The 17,559-nt window shown below is 33.2% G+C and overlaps 1 protein-coding gene across 2 annotated transcripts in view; it reads left to right on the forward strand.

Moving 5' to 3' along the window:
- Positions 1 to 17,559, forward strand: part of LOC132708217 (cAMP-regulated phosphoprotein 21) — a 47,590-nt gene that overhangs the window by 4,323 nt on the left and 25,708 nt on the right. The window contains exon 2 of one of the 2 annotated variants that reach the window (XM_060680408.1): positions 14,526 to 14,775. The exons of the other annotated variant lie outside the window; for it this stretch is intronic. The gene's annotated coding sequence lies outside the window, so the exon portion shown is untranslated. The remainder of the gene's footprint in view (positions 1 to 14,525; positions 14,776 to 17,559) is intronic. 2 annotated transcript variants of the gene reach the window in all.

Below are 17,559 nucleotides of genomic sequence, written 5' to 3' on the forward strand. Positions count from 1 at the left end.
TGTAGATTTGGTAGTTTTTAAAGCTCTTTGCTAAACTTAATTTCTTTGTGTAGATGTTTTCTCTAACACGTCGCCCGATTTTGGAAAGTAATTCTTGAATTTTTTGATTCTTGAATATGTTTGCCAGAAATATTGCACATGTATTTACGTTAGCCAGGCGCTGCTTGGACATAAACCTAACCAATAATAATAATAATTGAAAGCAAATACTATTATTAATTTTTCAAAGAAACTTCCTCAGGCTACTGTAATACTTTCTACAAAACTTCTGGTTTCCTCCTGCGCCGGTTTTTGCTGAGTCGAACTTGCTGAGGTTTCGCCAATCTTCCTGTTGGCTTCTTCAGGGATTGAGTGAAACTGGCTCGCATTTTACTCTGTACCTGTATATATATTGTTTGAGGGGGGCGGAGCTAAATGAGGGGCATGAACACCGTCTCGGATCACTGATTCCCATGTTGGTGACAGGTAAAGACCAGAGTCGCGGTTAAGATTCTTTGGTTGTTTAGAGCTTTGTTTGATTACATACAAGAATTCGCCAACAGCTGATGAATTTATTTGTCTTAGTCGTAAGGCTCTTTCGTGTTCTTTGAGCCTAGTTGATATTTTTCGTCCGGTTTCACCAATGTATTCTTTGCCGCATATGCAACCCAGAAGTTTTGTAAAAAGTAAATACTAATATTTGAATATTATTTTTTAAAATTGTTTACTAAGTTCTTGACAGTTGACTTATTTGCAGATCAATAAATTATGGTACCAAACTAAGAAAAACTGTTAATTTAGAAATTATGTAATATAATTTCAACTGGCCAACTGAGGCAATATTACTGTGTTGTTTGTGCTTAATGTTGGTCTAAAATGGGCCGATGTTAGTTATTTGGAATAATTAGAAGTTACTATTTTAGTTTAATTAAAAAAAATTATAAAGAACACAGACAACTGCGATGAAAACGGCATTCGTTACTCGTTAAAATTAACATTTTCTTCAGAAGGCTATTTACAAATCTTCTAGATCGCTTCTGCATCTTTTGTTTATAAATAAAGCTAGCTGACGTTTCACCAAGCATCCTGATGGCTTCCTCAGAGCTTAAGTGAAGCTTGCTCACATTCTATTCTGAACTCACTGATATACTGTTTGAGAGAGGCGGAGCTACAAGAGTGACATGAACATTGTCTCGGATTTCCATATTGTTGAAAATCAGAGTCGCGGTTAAGATTGTTTGGTTGTTTAGAGATTTCTATTAATTTTCGGATATTTCGCTGGTAGAAGAATCGATTACATTGATTAATTTTTAATTTGATCGAATGAGATTTCGGTGTCATTATTGTTTTCGGCAACTGCTTATGACTCTATTTGTCATAGTCGTATATTTTTTGTTCTGTTTCTCTGGTTAGTTTTGACATAGCTCTTTCAGATATATTGCAATTCGGGAATCTGGAATCAAACATATTCAACCAAATTGAAAAATGCTTGTCTGGAACATATTTTTCTTGTAACGGTCAAATTTATGAACAGGACCAGCTGTGACATCTCCAGAATGGTTGGCGAAACGTCAGAAAGTTCGATTTATCAACCACCGACGCAGGTAGAATGCAGAATATTTGTAAATAGTCTTACATTATTCTGTGAAAGTTTCCTTTAAAAAAAAATCTTCAGAAATCTTTGCTAAACAAGTTTGATAAACGCCATATTAGTTTATTTGGCACGAATGGAGCGAGTGCTTAATAAATGAGTGAAAGAAGAAGTTTACAAGGTGTTGCATACTATATGCGTGTACCTTGACCATCAGAATCGACAAACCAAAGCACTGGCTAATATATCACCGGAAATATCCGCAGTGGCTCGCTTAAAGACGTAACGTCTTTAACCCACACTGTATAATGCGTATTTTAGAGCAGGAATGTAAAAGGGGGATTTTTTTAAATCAATTTGGGAAAAAAATTTAGATGATATCCAAGGAACTAAAGAGACACTTTTTATCCCGAGGCAAAACTTTATAGAGAATATGTCGAAAATCACCTAAAAAGATACTTTATTTCAGAGGTTCATTGTTAGGATTTAAGTTTAGGTACATTAAAAAAAGTAATATATGAAAATATTGTTCAGTGGCAGTGGTGATACATCATTGTACTTTACTTTTCATCCCTCACATTCATTGTTTAACTTCATTTTTATTTATATCTTAGGGCACAATGAAGAAAAATAACTATTAAAAAGAACACTTTTATCGAATAACTTTTATCAAAGTTCATTTCAAAATAATAATTTTTACTAAAATATAGAAATGTTACTTTTCACATTTATTTTGGTTTGATTAAAAGCAAAAGTCAACAACTTAAATCGTTCAATAAAATAGTTCTTATATGTTGCGCACTTTAATAGGCGACCTATTAATATTAATGAAATATTATTAGACCATAAAATCAAAATATTTTATTACCTAATTATTTAGATAAGTATTTAGCAAATGATATTTTAATTTGCAAATTCCGACAACTTCTTTTCCTATTGCATTAAACAACCATTTATGTTCAATATTTCTATAATATAAATATTTATATTCGATATTTTTAATATTTCGAACACCGTTCTAAATAGCATTTAGCAGAAATTATCGGAAGAAAGTAATAAATCTAAAAATGTGCCCAAAAATTAAAAAAGATTCAGAAGTTATTGCATAGTATTCGCATATAAAAAAACCAAAACTTGTTGGTGCCATTTTGTTTAATTAAAACATTTTAATAATGTTGCTTCATGGATCTGAAGATTATATAATGCAATAATAATAAAATAATCGAAAAATAGCAATTTGTGCAACTAAATAAAAAATATAATTTTTTTTAAGTGATCGAGGATGGCTCGGTTGGTAAGTCGTTAGACCTGCCAACTCGACTTGCAGTAGAAGTTGTTGGTTCGATTCCCACCTGGAGTCTTGGGTGTTGTTATTGCGTTTGTTGTCCGACTTTAACGACTGACTTCAATCTAGTCAGGCTTCTAAGTAAAGACAGACGCGAGTTCATTGAATTAAGGTAAAAAAAAATGCAACGGGCGGACAAGTAGTTGAAAAAAGAATAACTTTATGCAATGAGCGGATTTTCTCACGAAGAGAGCAAGCGAAACAAAAGAGTTTGGCGACGTGTCACAGAATGTTGTTTTAAATTCTAATATCATATAAAGCGTACGGCATTGGCAACAGGATATAAATATGATTTTTGTAAATTTTGAATTCTTTACCACACATTTCGAAAATAAACTTTTATTAATTATTTAATTTTTTAATAGAAAAAAAAAGTCTTGTGTATTGGTGTTACGTTTACGTTAATTCCAACTTAGCCTACTTCCGAATTCGTGGTAAAAAAATAAAATTCTTTATTTCCACCGTCTCTACATGCTCGAACTACGGAGCGCCAATCGAGTTCATTCAATATGAAAAACAAAACAACTAGGCGAAGCAGAGCCGTTACCCCACAATTTCGCGCCAGTCTGCAAAAGTTAATAGTGACAGTGTTGCCACGTAACAAAGGCGCAGAGGACGCCTGGAAATCGACGAGCTGAAAGTAGAATATATCTTGTAAAATATACAGAGACTGGGTCTCGCGCCTCTACCGGGTATACAGCTGAACTAACAATATACAAGAAAAATCAGTTTACTATGATCGTAGCGTCTTTGTGAAAATTTTAATTTAGACTACTTAGATCTTGTTTATACCGTTTCTATAGCGCTGCATCCGGGCGTCCATATATGGACGCCCGGTTGTAGACGGACGCTCGGAAAATAGCAAATTGTTAATGTACGGACGCTTGGAAGATAGTGGGATATATATATATATATATATATATATATATATATATATATATATATATATATATATATATATATTCGCTCTTTTATAAGTAAGTCCATAGGTAGAACACCAGTCACAACCTGAAGTGCAACCGTTGATGTCGTCATGTAAGCTGATCACTCGCAGAAGCATGTTTCTTTATGCGCTAAGGACTTTGTTTTTGCTTTCTCCATGGCTTTGCTCCATACATTATTATATTTTGCGTTGCACTGCACAGCATCTGTCTCCTCCCAGCTCTTGGCCCTGTTACATTTGGTAGCAATCTTTTTAATTTTGCCATTTTTTTGCACTGCTTTGCCTATAATCACGTCTATGTGTCCCCCAAAGTTCGATTTGTCATCTAATGTGATGCCAAGATAACGAATCCTATTTGTGGGGCTTTCGTCTTGGTTGGTTCTATGGTTAACTGATGGTCTGACATCCATTGAGAGATTTGTTTCAGATAGGTATTGACGTTATTCATCAGACATGCATCTTCATTTGCACCAACAATCAGTGCCGCATCATCAGCGTATGCTATAATCGTTGCACCTCTAGTGAGCTCCAGGCTGATCAAATCGTCATAAAGAACATTCCATAGGATATATTTAATATAAATATATATTAAATATGAATATTTAATATTTTGTTTCTATTATCCGGCCTTTGAATATCTATAGGTATTGTTAACACCAATGCAAAACATTGCATTGCATGCAAGACACTTTTTCTATTGCAATCCTGGTATTCACAAGCTAACCCGGCTGCGTAAAAATGTTTTTTTATTAATCAGCTCATTGGTTGCGAATGAGTTTTGCTTTAATTCGGACGCTGATGATTGATTGTGTTGACACATTTTACTGTAACTTACAAAATTGGTTTCGTGTTTATATTAGAAACAGAAAATAATAATAATGAGAGTTATGCAAAAAATAATAATTTTTGTTGGTTCGCTGCCCAGATTACTAGATTATTATAACTCAACCTTTATCATAACTCAACCTTTCGTACCTAGGGGGGTACCATATTTTTAAATCCGCTAATATATAAATTCTGGTGCACCGAAAATCAACTCAATAAACATGAAATTTTATTTATAAATTAAAAGAAAATGTTTTTTACTATGTCTTATAACATAAAGACTGTTTACCCTGCAGGCCTCTCCTCAGGGATAGGAAATTTTTATTTATTAGAAACATAAGCATATATATATAAACATAAACATGCATACCATGCATATCAATCAGAGAATCCTTGGATTTTTTTATTGAAACGAACATTGAATAACTGTGCAATTCTGCAATATCTGGTAAACGCTGTTGTTTCACGAGCCGTATTTACGTTCCAGGAAAAACGATTTTCCAGTCGATAATTTTTCCAGGAAATGCCGGATGCCCGGGCCTGTCGACCCCATTAAAATTCGGAGAGTATCCAAGCTACACATTATTGCTGCGAGATGCACTACTATTGTTAAAACTGTACTTTGCATAAAATCAATTAATAAACACAACAGCATTCTAATCAGATATAAAGAGATTTAAAGGATTATTATTTAAGACTAAAATTGTTAGCATGACAAATAGGTCGTGATAAATTTGGTATTAATTGATAGAACAATCTCAATAACTCACATAACATTTTCGTTCGAACCTAAAAGTGAAAACAGAAATAGAAAGTTAATTATTCTGTGGACAACAGACTAAGCTGCTGATCGAATTTATTATGGTTACACCACAAACTCTATCTAAACTGAAATGATAACAGCGGGCGTGATAGAAAAATATTGCAAAATTTATAGTAGAAAAGAGTATATATTATGTAGATATAGATACATTTACGCAACGAATTTGTTTCCACAATATTGGTTAATGATGAAACAGTATTGTTTAAGATATGTGTAGAAAATAAAATTTATAATAAACTAACTTCTCAAAAACACAAAAAATTGATATATTTAGAAATTCATGGCATTTAGAAAAATGGTAAGACACACTAAAAATTGTATGATGTCTTGCATTTAGTAAAGTTTTCGGATTGTCTCTTAACTGATTGATTGCCTCTGAAATCCTTTGCCGAAGTTCCACGGCATTATCACAAGGAGTTCTGTGCACATAATTTTTTATGTGTCCCCAAAAGAAAGTTAAGTCGGGGCTTTTAGCTGGCTTTGGTGTTCCCTATCCAACCCCTGGGATATTCCATGTTAAGAAAATTTTTAACTTGCACAACATTGTGAGGAGGGGCACCGTCTTGCTGTCATATAATCAGCGCTGATATATTTAGGGGTAAATCTTCTATACATTGATGCTCTAAAAATTGCAAATAATGATCTCCAGTTAACTTTTGATCTATAAATATCATACCCAAAATTTGCCCATCTATGATACCACACCATAAATTAATTGATTAGTAGCCCTGGGTTTTATTTTGTCTATTTGTCTAAGATTATTTAAAGACCAATAATGACTTGGACAATAATTCAACCATCAACGTTATTTACATTGTATACGTTGTATACATTTTATATGTCAAACATAAACATATTTTTATTTGTCAGTCAAGGCACCCTTTGAAATTATATAAAAATTGTCAATCAATCAATCAATAGCTGAAAAATGCCAAAATACTGATTTATTTATTTCTGAAGAATAGTCACAAATATATACATATAATTCCAAACAACTGTTTGTCAAATTAACAATTTTCGTTGTTACATAGAAATACTTTTTATAATCATATTCATAAAATAATTTGATAAGTTATAATTTATTTAGAAAGTAAAATCAGGTCATGTAATATGCAATTGGTGTAAATGCTTTACTTACCCAACAAAACAAACTTTTTTTGCCTGTTAGAAATGTGCATTACTTCAACCATATGCTGAGCAAGAATTTACCATCAGTATCAGTAAATATGATGAAAAAACAAATATGTCGAAAAATCAGAATAACATTTTTGAATTTAAGTAGAACAAACCTGTGTATGTTGGCTTGCTTTTGCGTGTTTTTGTGATGCTGGACTGTCTTGTGTTAACTACCACTTGTTTGCTGCTAACCTTTCCACATTATCAAGTGTCTCATAAGTTTGATGTCCACTTCATCGCCTTTTAACCTTAGCAACATCGTTTTTTTTTCCAAAGATGTCAAAACTTTTTCTTTTAAAGGTTTCTCTACATTTCATTTTTATTAACAGCAATCCACTTTCATGTCTAACAGTACCACAAAAAAAATGTAAATCTGAAATTAATGGGCGTTTTAGAAGTTTAAAAATTGAACGCGTTTCTGAAATTGTTATATAGAAAATCTGAAACCAAATACATCATTTAATTTGCAACGTCATATGTTAAATTAATGAATTATTTATCTATTTAGAGTCGACCTATTAATTGACGAATGACATAGCTTTGGATCCGTAAATATTTTTTAAAAATATTTTTTTTAAATTCACACTATCCTATATAAAATTTTATTACAAAAATTATAATTTAAAAAATTTGAAGAATATTCTTCTTATTTATCGTTGGATGAATTTTAGGAAAGAAGAAATTATTTCATTAATCTGAGTTATTGGAAACTCGTTTGTTACTTAAAAATCGCATCAATAGGCTCCGGTACTTGAAAGATCACGCAATAAGCTCGTAAACATTCGAATCGGATGAGTAGCTTGGCAAAGGAAGCTCATACCGTGCTCGCGGTAAAACGAATGACTCTCTGTCACGAATTTGTAATCGTCATGCTATTAAGAGTTTTATATTCGTTATCTGCCACTGATTTAAATCATAAATACTCGAGACAACAAATCCAAATGATGTGCACCATATACTTAAATAATTTTCTTATAATTACTAGACATCACATCATAAATTATCAGGCGGATGTAGTAAACAAGAAGTAACAAAAATTAAAAAAAAAAAGTTGGTGGGGAATCCGGTTAAAATATTTTCAAGATGGCGCCACATCCAGATATCCTGGAAGTCTGTCTGTCTGTCTGGCTGTCAGCTATACTACCATATACATACGTTATTGCTTTTTTTTGGATTCCCCTGGAAAATTCTAGATATGTAGCCAAATTTCACCATTTCTGAGAATTTCATGCCGAAAATGACGTTTACAGATCGAAAAATAAATGTTTTCCATATGGAAGGAATCTTTTAAAATTTTACTGTATTAACTTACCATGTAGAAGAAGTTCAATTGGTAATTTCGATTAATAATATTAAAAATATTATTATATATTTTAAGTGTGTCGCCTTCTTGAAAATATTTTAGCCAGATTTCCCCCACCAACATTAGTTTAGTTCCAAATTTTCAATTTTAATTAACTCAATTATACACTTTTGCACGTTTTATTTTGACGCTACAGCGACTAACTTTAGAACATTGTTTCCGTTTCCTACTTTAAAATACATAATTATTCACTAATCATGCGGGAACTTAAACGGCTTAAGGACCGGCGCCAACAAAAACAATGCAGGCATGTTGTTTGTGACCATGTAGCAATTAGATAATATAGTGGCCCTATTACTGACTTTCCGCGTATGCCTGTACTTTTCACCCACTAACTTGCACATTGCATCATTTTTTTTATAAAGAGCGATTTTCATACACAACTCGTTTTCTCAGAACATTTAACCAAATGTAGGCATATTTTGAACAAATGCTGCCGCAAAAATGACGCATCCGAATTTACTGACAGTCTGTCAGCAGCCATGTTGGTTGTTGAATGCCGCAAGGTCATTGGTTAAAAGTTTTAAATCTCGCGTATGCTTATGCTAAATGGCCTTCTCAACAGTTTTCTATTGTTGCTTCATAGAGTCCTATATTATCAGTTTATATATCTATAATATATATCTATATATCTATAATTGCTATATGTTTGTGACACAGCCAATCACGTCTTTAAACTATAAATAGATTAAACGTGTTTGAATAAATAAATAAATAAATAAAAATAAAGAACAAGCGATGGAGCAACAAGTGACCAAGTTCAAACCAATCAAAACGGCTACACGATTAGTAGGCCTAAAAAAAAAGGGATATCCGGAAGAGACCACACATGCCAATGGTCTCCCGCATCAAGAAGCATCTTATCAACAACAGCTACTCAAAACAGTTAAACCAAAATATGATTTAAGAAGAACCGAAAAAGAAAAGATGAGATGAGTCGAATAAGATTGAAGACAAATATTTATTAGTGCCTTAAGTATCAGATACGCTTCAGCGCTTCGCCTGCATAAACTAAGAAGTACAGGGACTTTATCAGGGGCCTGTACCTTCTCTTAGGAACTACTGCTTTTAGAAAAAAAAGTTTATACGAAAGTTTTCTGTCCTTTAATTTAACACACCCTGTATAATTTTAAAATACCTAGTCATTGCAGATCATTAGAAAGAAGTCTTGTAAAAATGTGTTTGACATTTGATCAAGTAGTCATTACTGCCAGTTGTGGAAGACCAAATTTACTAAGAACATAATTTTGCATAAAAAAATATATCATCTCAATTTCTGTCTAAACTACATAAAATTTGAATAAATTGTTTCTATATAAGTTACCTTTATTTTTGGCAAGGATTCTAAAATATAAAAATATATAGCGTGTTCCGTTTAAAATGTTAAAACTAATGTCGGTCCAGCACTATCCGGTGCTGTATATAGAGAAAATAGTTAATTTTCAAATTTAATGTAATCCATAAAACTTTTGTATGTAGTTCCTGAGAAAAGGGACAGGCCCCTAATAAAGTGGCCTATACGTGCTTTTACTATTAAAAAATAACTATTAAAAAACTAAGCAAATGAGATTTTTTCACCCTGCAGGATTTAAATGTTGCCGAATTACTCTAGTTTAATATAAATGTATCGTAGAACTATTTCGGGTGGTTACTAACGATTAACAGTTCCTGAAATACCGCGATATCTATCTAGCAGATGGTTTTGGATAATTTGTCGAATTCAACGCCGAAACTCGACGGCTCAAAATCAAACACGCGAAGGTCAATCTTGACGTAAGCAACTTAACGAGACTTGTTCTAGTTTTACGATGGTGGATAAGCAGCATTTGAGTTTCCGAAGAACGTCACGTTAGAATTTAACTCTAGGAAATAAAATATAGAATTAAACGTTCCGTGGATTATGTTTCAGCATGTGTTGTCAATCCAGAGTGTGTGACCGCGGATCTGGTTACCCACCAAATTTGTTTATTCTAGCTTTGACACTAATTTTCGATTTCTTCGGGTTAAATTTGGTCGTTATTACTATTTTATGACCCCATACATCTCGTTCTATGGCTCGTGTCTTTGCAAGATTCCCTATATTGATTTCTATTTCTTTATCCATGGCTAATTTGTTTTTACCAAACCTTCGGCACAGCTTCTGTAAGTGGAATGGCAGCTATTGGTTGAGATTAGTTTATTTAGTAATTATAAATTGCCGTGTTCGCCTTGTTTGGCTAAAATGCTACGCCAGGTAACGAAGACCGAAAATTCACCCAATTAAGAAATAAATAGTGTTTAGCAAATTATTTTTTTAGTTTGTAAAGTGCGATCTTTGGTGTATCAAATATCTGTATGTTTGTTCCATTCTTTCTTTCGCTAATTCGAAAAAACCATGTAATGGGACTTAATTTATGAGAAAGCAAAGTGGTGCATACCAGAGGGACTGGGCCCCGATACTCCTTTAGAGTTCGTTTACAGGTTTGTATATCAATTTATATTTTCTGTGCCTTAGACAAGATTGTGTCACAGTTTTTTGCAAAACACGAATTATTACTTGCAGATTCAGCAAGGGCTGTATGGAAATCAGTAGCATTAAACAATTACTTGCAGATGGATACTGATCGTGGTTGGATGGTGTTCTTTTCACTGCCACCAGTGGCGTGCAGTACAATGTATTGCAGGGTATGCAAGAGAAAAAAAAATAGCGCCGCAGGCGAAAAATTTTTGGGGTGCCACGCCCTAATTATATGTTCCCATAAAGGACATAAAAAGTAAAATGTATAGTAAGCAACAGAACCAAAAAAACGAAACACTCAAAAGAAACGCATATATTACATATAGCACAACACAATACATTATTATGAACAATGTAGGTAGATATATTATAAAATTTACTTAACATATTTTAACTTTAAACTCAAACAAAATAAAAATCAAATAACAGCAAATAAATAAATTGGGCTTCGGTCGTCCAACTTCTATAACTTTTTGTTTTTCAACAAAACTTTTGCTGCTGAATGATGCCAAAGTCTTCAATTTTTTAATGCAATTCACATCAGCACTGCACTTACACTCCGACATGTTTATATCGTACACAATATTGCCAGATTTCCAGCACTGCCTAATATATTTTATGGTAGAATGATTTTGCAGTCAAATAAAATAGGAAACAATATACAGATGACTTACAACCAAATTTCTAATTTTCTACATAATACACATCTTGATAAAACATAAAATTGATCATTTGCCTAAAACAACGTGGGACCGTTTCTTACATAGTTCTGTAATAACATCGGTATTGGCAATATCCCATGCGGCGGGCCGCGGTATCGCTGTGTATCCGACGGATCGGACGGACCCGACTGCTTTCGTGTGTTCATTGTTTGCAGTAACGCACTGCTTTTGCTTGCCTATTTAAATGTAATGTTAAGCTTTGGCCGTGCGTTCGACTTTGAGTAATGGGATGCGTTTTTTAGGTGATAATAAGACGTTGATCAGGTGGCGTTTGTTTTGTATGATATTTCCGGCTTTGCAACCGTAATAAAGACTATGCTAACTTACTATTTAGAAAAATAAAAATATGTAGCTCATTTTAAATAGGTATGTCTTACGTAATGAATGAGCGTTGTTAGATAAATAGATTTTCAATTTATGTTTGTCTTGAATAAACGAATTGGGTAGGCAATGCTTTTTGGCCTATATGTAATGCACGCCACTGACTGCCACAAACCCAGCAACAGAGTCAGAATCCGTTCTTAATAAAATATTTTACAGGTACTCAACTGGTTGCGGATGCAACAATGTAAGCACTGCACACAAGGCTGCTGCTTTAGCATTACCTCACACAATACAATTTTTTTTTGGTATTCGCATTTTTAAACTCTCTTAGACCCCTCATGACTTTTGGTATATGACTCCCAATGATCAACCATACAAGTTTAAAAGATAAACCGTTAACCATTGTTTACTTCCAAATTGATATCTTCGTTTCCTGGCCCAGCTATAGTCTATCTGGACGTTCTCGCCACGCGTGATAAGAAAGGACCGAACATAATATTATTTGTTTATTAATTCATAAAAGTAACTATTAAACACATCCTTCTTTATTGAATTATTGAAAATACCTGACAAGTGAGTCACAACAATGCATCCGTTTCTCACCGCTACTAACATAATAAAATAGTCAATAAAATTATATATGCCTTGCTGTATACTTCCGCTTAAAAATATATGTTAGACAGCTTACGCGATTTTTGTGCGCTAATGGAGTCTTTTTTCACACGAACTAATTGAAGCTGGAACTGCGGTTTGATTGAATAATGAATTAAATTAAAAAATATTTTATACAACGTATGGTGGAACGTTGGTTTCCAATTATAAAGGAACCGACGTTAGGTATGTTACCTTACAAAAAAGTATATACAGAGTGTCCACGTTAAGGACTTACTACCCCAGTAAAATCTTTGTTTTTTTATCGATTTTGATAAACTTTTTTTGTCAGTTTGGTATTCAAATTGTGCATTCGACGAGCAGGAAATATTTCTTTTTAAGGTCAACGGAAACCATATTTTTTTGGCAAATTTCAACTAGTAGGATTTTCTTTATTTTATATAGCTCATGACGGATTCTTCCTCTCCTCTCTCTTCTTCACTTAAAATATATTTATACCGGTTTTCATTGTTCTAAACTTCAGGGTGTCCGAGAAAAAAATGCAAATTAAAATTAATTAAAAAATGAAAATCAAATGTAGTTATGAAGGATTTTTTTAAAATATTGCGAATCCCATACAGTTGGCTCCAAATATCAATCAGGGTTTATTGTTATATTAGGGGTATTATAATTCAAACGGATCCTAAGAACTAGGTCACAAACGCTTACTCAGCGTAAATTTGGCTATTTAAAGACGTCACATCTAAACGGCCAGCAGCCACATTAGTTTCTCTCGGAAGACGGTTACTCTCTAGTTCGCTTGGCAGACAGGTTGTTTCTCAGACTCTCGTCTCTCTTAGCTGGCTATTCCTCGGAGTTCCAGCAACCACCCTATATAGTCGGCCTGCTCAGGAACCCGGGACTGTCAAACTGTTTTCTTGCCGTAACTGATCAAAGTATGAAAAATCGATTCGCGATAATTCCATTTTTTAAAATTTCATATTTTATTGAATTGCGCTTTGAATGAAGAGTAAGTAGAACTAATATTTTTTGTTCTGACCTATTTCGTTTTTTCATAAAATAAAAAAATATTAAAATTGTGGCATATTTTGGAACGGCTTTATTGATTGTCGACATAGTATATTAGTTGTTTGGTATTGTTTAGCGAGTCCAAAAAATTGAGAATATACATGGTGTTCCATTTAAAATATCAAAGCAATGCAACTGTTTTTATTCTGCAAATGTTCACAATGTTCTACTCTATCAACATTTTGTCCTCTCGTAAAGTGCCAGCCTTGCCGGTAAGGTGTACGCCTACGTGTTTGCTATATAAGTTGTAAAGCGAGTGTTTTTATAGAGAGTTCTACCTCCGGTAACGACACCACGGATATAGCCAGTAGGCTGTGGTAATTTTGTTCGCATTTTTAATAAAAAATAAGGTTTATAATGTGGGACCCCAGAGAAGAACTTCGAAAGATTCAAAATAACTAATATCTCAACTTTGAATGAAGGAGAATTATTTTTCATTTGATGCCCGTTACCTTTAATTAATAAATGTATAAGTGAAAAAAGAATTCTCCAAATTTAATTTTGTTAAACAAATAGTGTCGGTTAGTTGGATATTGACTTCATACTTCAAACTAGGTTTTTAAGTCCTTCCCAATAAGAATTTGTCAGTTTTTTTTTTTATAAAAAGTTCTTAACATGTATATAACGAGAAGTTAGGGATTTTTTGCACCTCTCATGAAATTTTGTTTGTGCATGTTCTTCTTTGTTGACGTTACGTTAAAAAGTTGGTTTAAGTCTGCGTTTCTTTCGTTCTTTAAAAGAATAAAGAAGGTTTAGATGCAGAAGAGCAATTGACGTGAATCACAGTCCGTACCTTATAAAAAATATTATTTTGCGCGATAGTCCCCAATAAGAGTCCAGGCAGATTTTTTAATTTAGAAATAATGTTAGCAACCTAACTTATTTTTCATATTATTATTCCGCAGCACTAGCACAAAACTGCGTTCGCTTTCCAATATTTAACATGTTAGAAAAATTTACCTTCGAATCGCCGACTCAAATATGTAACGACCATAGAAACGGCTTTTTTGGTATGACAAAATTGAGGTTTTCTATGCCACTAGTTATATGCTCCAAATTGCAGACGAAGCCCAAAGCTAAGGGATAATAACGCCTCGCTGACACCGCATCGAAAGCCCTATTTATTCGATTGTCATATTGTAAAATTGCTCTTAATTATTCCAGCCTTTTTCTCGGCTAGTCCGAATAAAACTTTATTTTGCTTTCTGTGTAAATAAATGTTTTTAAAAACGCTCTCCCGAATTTTGATCATTTAAGTGGCGCAGTCGGAACGGATTTTCTAAATGCAGTAGTGGTGGACAATCAACCAGAATCTTCTGGGAGTTTCTGTGAAATCGCCAATCGTGGAAAGTTCGAAACTTTTGGACATTCGCTACGTGGATTTTCAAATTCTTCAGCACACAGAACCAGCAGCAAGGGAAGCAGAACGACAGTCTATGCAAAGGTACAACCCGCATGTGACGAGTTGTAAAGTTGAGCAGGAAAGGAGACGGAAAAATACGAAACCGTAAGTGCCATTTCCTTTTGCCCCTCCGATACCTCTGCATAAGGTCACTTGAAGGGATAGTTTACGGCTCGCATTGCACGCGATTAGGTTAAGAAAAAGAGAAAACAAATCAAACCAACCAATTAATGAGCGATTCTGAAATCGAAAATCTCGAAAAACAATTCAATTCAATTTTAATGTTAGGTAGTATGAGTAGTGCGGAACCTAGATTTAATTGGAGTCTTTTTAACTCCAAGGTAGATAACATAAAACCTTACGACGGAAATAGCAACATGCTAAACAAATTTATTGTCAAGTGTCTAGAAATAAATTCGTACGTTAGTCTGGGAGATGCGGAACTAAATAGCTATATCTTCGATTGTATCAATAGACAAACTAGTAGGGAAAGCAGAGTTAATAGGAGGCAACCAATCAGAATTAACAGATTGGTTAAGCATAAAAGATGCGCTCATTCAATGCTTTGCAGATAGGAGAAATTTAGATTGTCTCATTCAGGAATTAACTAGAACAAGATCGTTCAAAAACGAACATTTAGTTGATTTAGATGGTAGGCTACAACTTTTAAAGAATAGTGTAATAGAGCGGATTAGCAATTCAGAAGATTTAGATCATAATGAAAAACTTTTCCATGTAAATTATTACAACAAAATCGCGCTCAATACATTCATAGCTGGATGCACCGGAACGCTCAAAAACCACATGCATTTAAAATAACCTGATTCTTTAGAGGAAGCCATTGCTTATGTTTCCGAATTTCAAAATTTCGAAAACGGGAATCTAAGCAACACAAAACAATTCCAAATACCCAACTTCCAACAAAACAATGCCAAACAATTCAACACGAAACAACATTTTCAACTATTTCAAAATCAGCCGAATCTAAGTAGATTTCAGCCTGGGATAAATCCCAAGACAAATTTCATGCCAAATAATTTTAACAATTTTTTAAATCCAAATCTGTATCAAAATCATTTCCAAAAACCACAATTTCCATCTCAACCAATAAATATTCAACCGAGGAAAATACCTCAAATAAAATTTCCAACAAATCGGGAAGTTTTCGGACCCCACGAAATGTCTTCCAACTCAATCAAATATCACCCAACCAACTTCCTAAACCGACACCAATGTCAGGTATCTCAAGATAAACAAACAATTCATTTACAAGACGACCGATAAGACAAAATTACTTCACTAACAACAATCAACCACCGAATTTTATAGCGGAAGAATTATTTAACCAAGAATGCGGTGAAAACTTTGATTATTCTGTTAATCAAAGCGCGTACAATGATTACAACTAATTTGAGGAAAATTATGAATAAAGTGAGTATGAAAATACATCGCACATCGAACAAAACGTCGAAACACAAAATCCAAATGACTAAAATTTTCACGAACTCAGCCAAACAACCAACCCTAGTACAAATTAATATTTCTTCTAACATCGCTTTACAGCATATTCAAATATGTAAAACGAAATATTAAACTACTAATAGACACGAGTAGTTCACGCTCGATATTACGTCGAACTATCGCTAAAAAATATTTTCCAAGACAGCAGTAGGAAGTAAGCTAGCATACAAGCATTTTCTGAATTTAACATCTATTCTCGAATAGAGTTTATCTTATTTGATTTCCATGACTTTTTGACGGAGTAATAGGCTTAACTGATTTAATTAATATGACTCTGAACATCTATTTATTAAATAAAAAGTTAATAGGATTCAAATATAGAAAACAATCAGACCCAAACTTTATTCTAACTGTAAATCCTCATGAAACATCTTTAAAGAAAATACCAGTAAGTGAAATCGAAGGCGATATTTTTATAAAAAATCAAAAACTACAAAATCTAGAAATACCATGTGCTATTTCATATGCAAAAAATAATTTCACTATCATTGAAATTCAAAATCCCACCGAGGAGAGAATATCAGTTACAGTTACAACCTTTACCAGTTGAACGATTTAACTCTGACCGAATTTTACAATTATAACATTATATCTGACAATGTAAAAGTACGTACGAAATCTCAAAATAAGGACATAAAAGGAGTAATCCTTACCCAACACATGAACTCGGAAGAAAAAACTCTGATCACAAAATTATGTCAAGAATTCTCGATATTAAACAACTTAGGAGACGCGGATTAAATTATACGTGACTTTATATTAAATGATAACGCGATTATTTCTTCTTATGTTGAATCGCATAAAGAAAACTCAAATAAATTGTACCAACAAATAAAGGAATTAAATGAAAAAACAACAGAAGACATTATCTTAAAGAAAATAAGTAAGAACTAAAAGTTCAGATTTTCACGAAATTATATATTTTTACATGTCAATTGTTTCGACAACACCGTGTCTTTATCTTTATCACATTTGATAAAGACACGGTGTTGTCGAAACAAATGTCATGTCAAAATATATAATTTCGTGAAAATCTGAACTTTTAGTTCTTATTTATTTTGATAAATGGATTTTCATCAATTAATAGCCACCTCAGTTCAATTATCTTAAAGAGAAACCAAAATAGTGAAGAACCACCAGATTTTAGTGATCAAAAATATGCTTTCATTAAAAGCAAAGCAAAGGACAAAGGCTAGTAAAAATATATTCTTTCAGGAAACCAATGAAGATCAAAATGTTGACTCTTCTACTAGTAGCAGTTCTAACCGAACGAATAGTAACGACAGACGTACAAGTTACCAAACTAGTAAATGCTATACTTCCTTTCTATTTATAGATATGTAGATTTAAATCAAATAATTAATCACA

The sequence above is a fragment of the Cylas formicarius genome, unplaced genomic scaffold (assembly GCF_029955315.1).
Source record: "Cylas formicarius isolate icCylForm1 unplaced genomic scaffold, icCylForm1.1 PGA_scaffold_10__41_contigs__length_53128322, whole genome shotgun sequence".
NCBI lineage: Eukaryota > Metazoa > Arthropoda > Insecta > Coleoptera > Brentidae > Cylas > Cylas formicarius.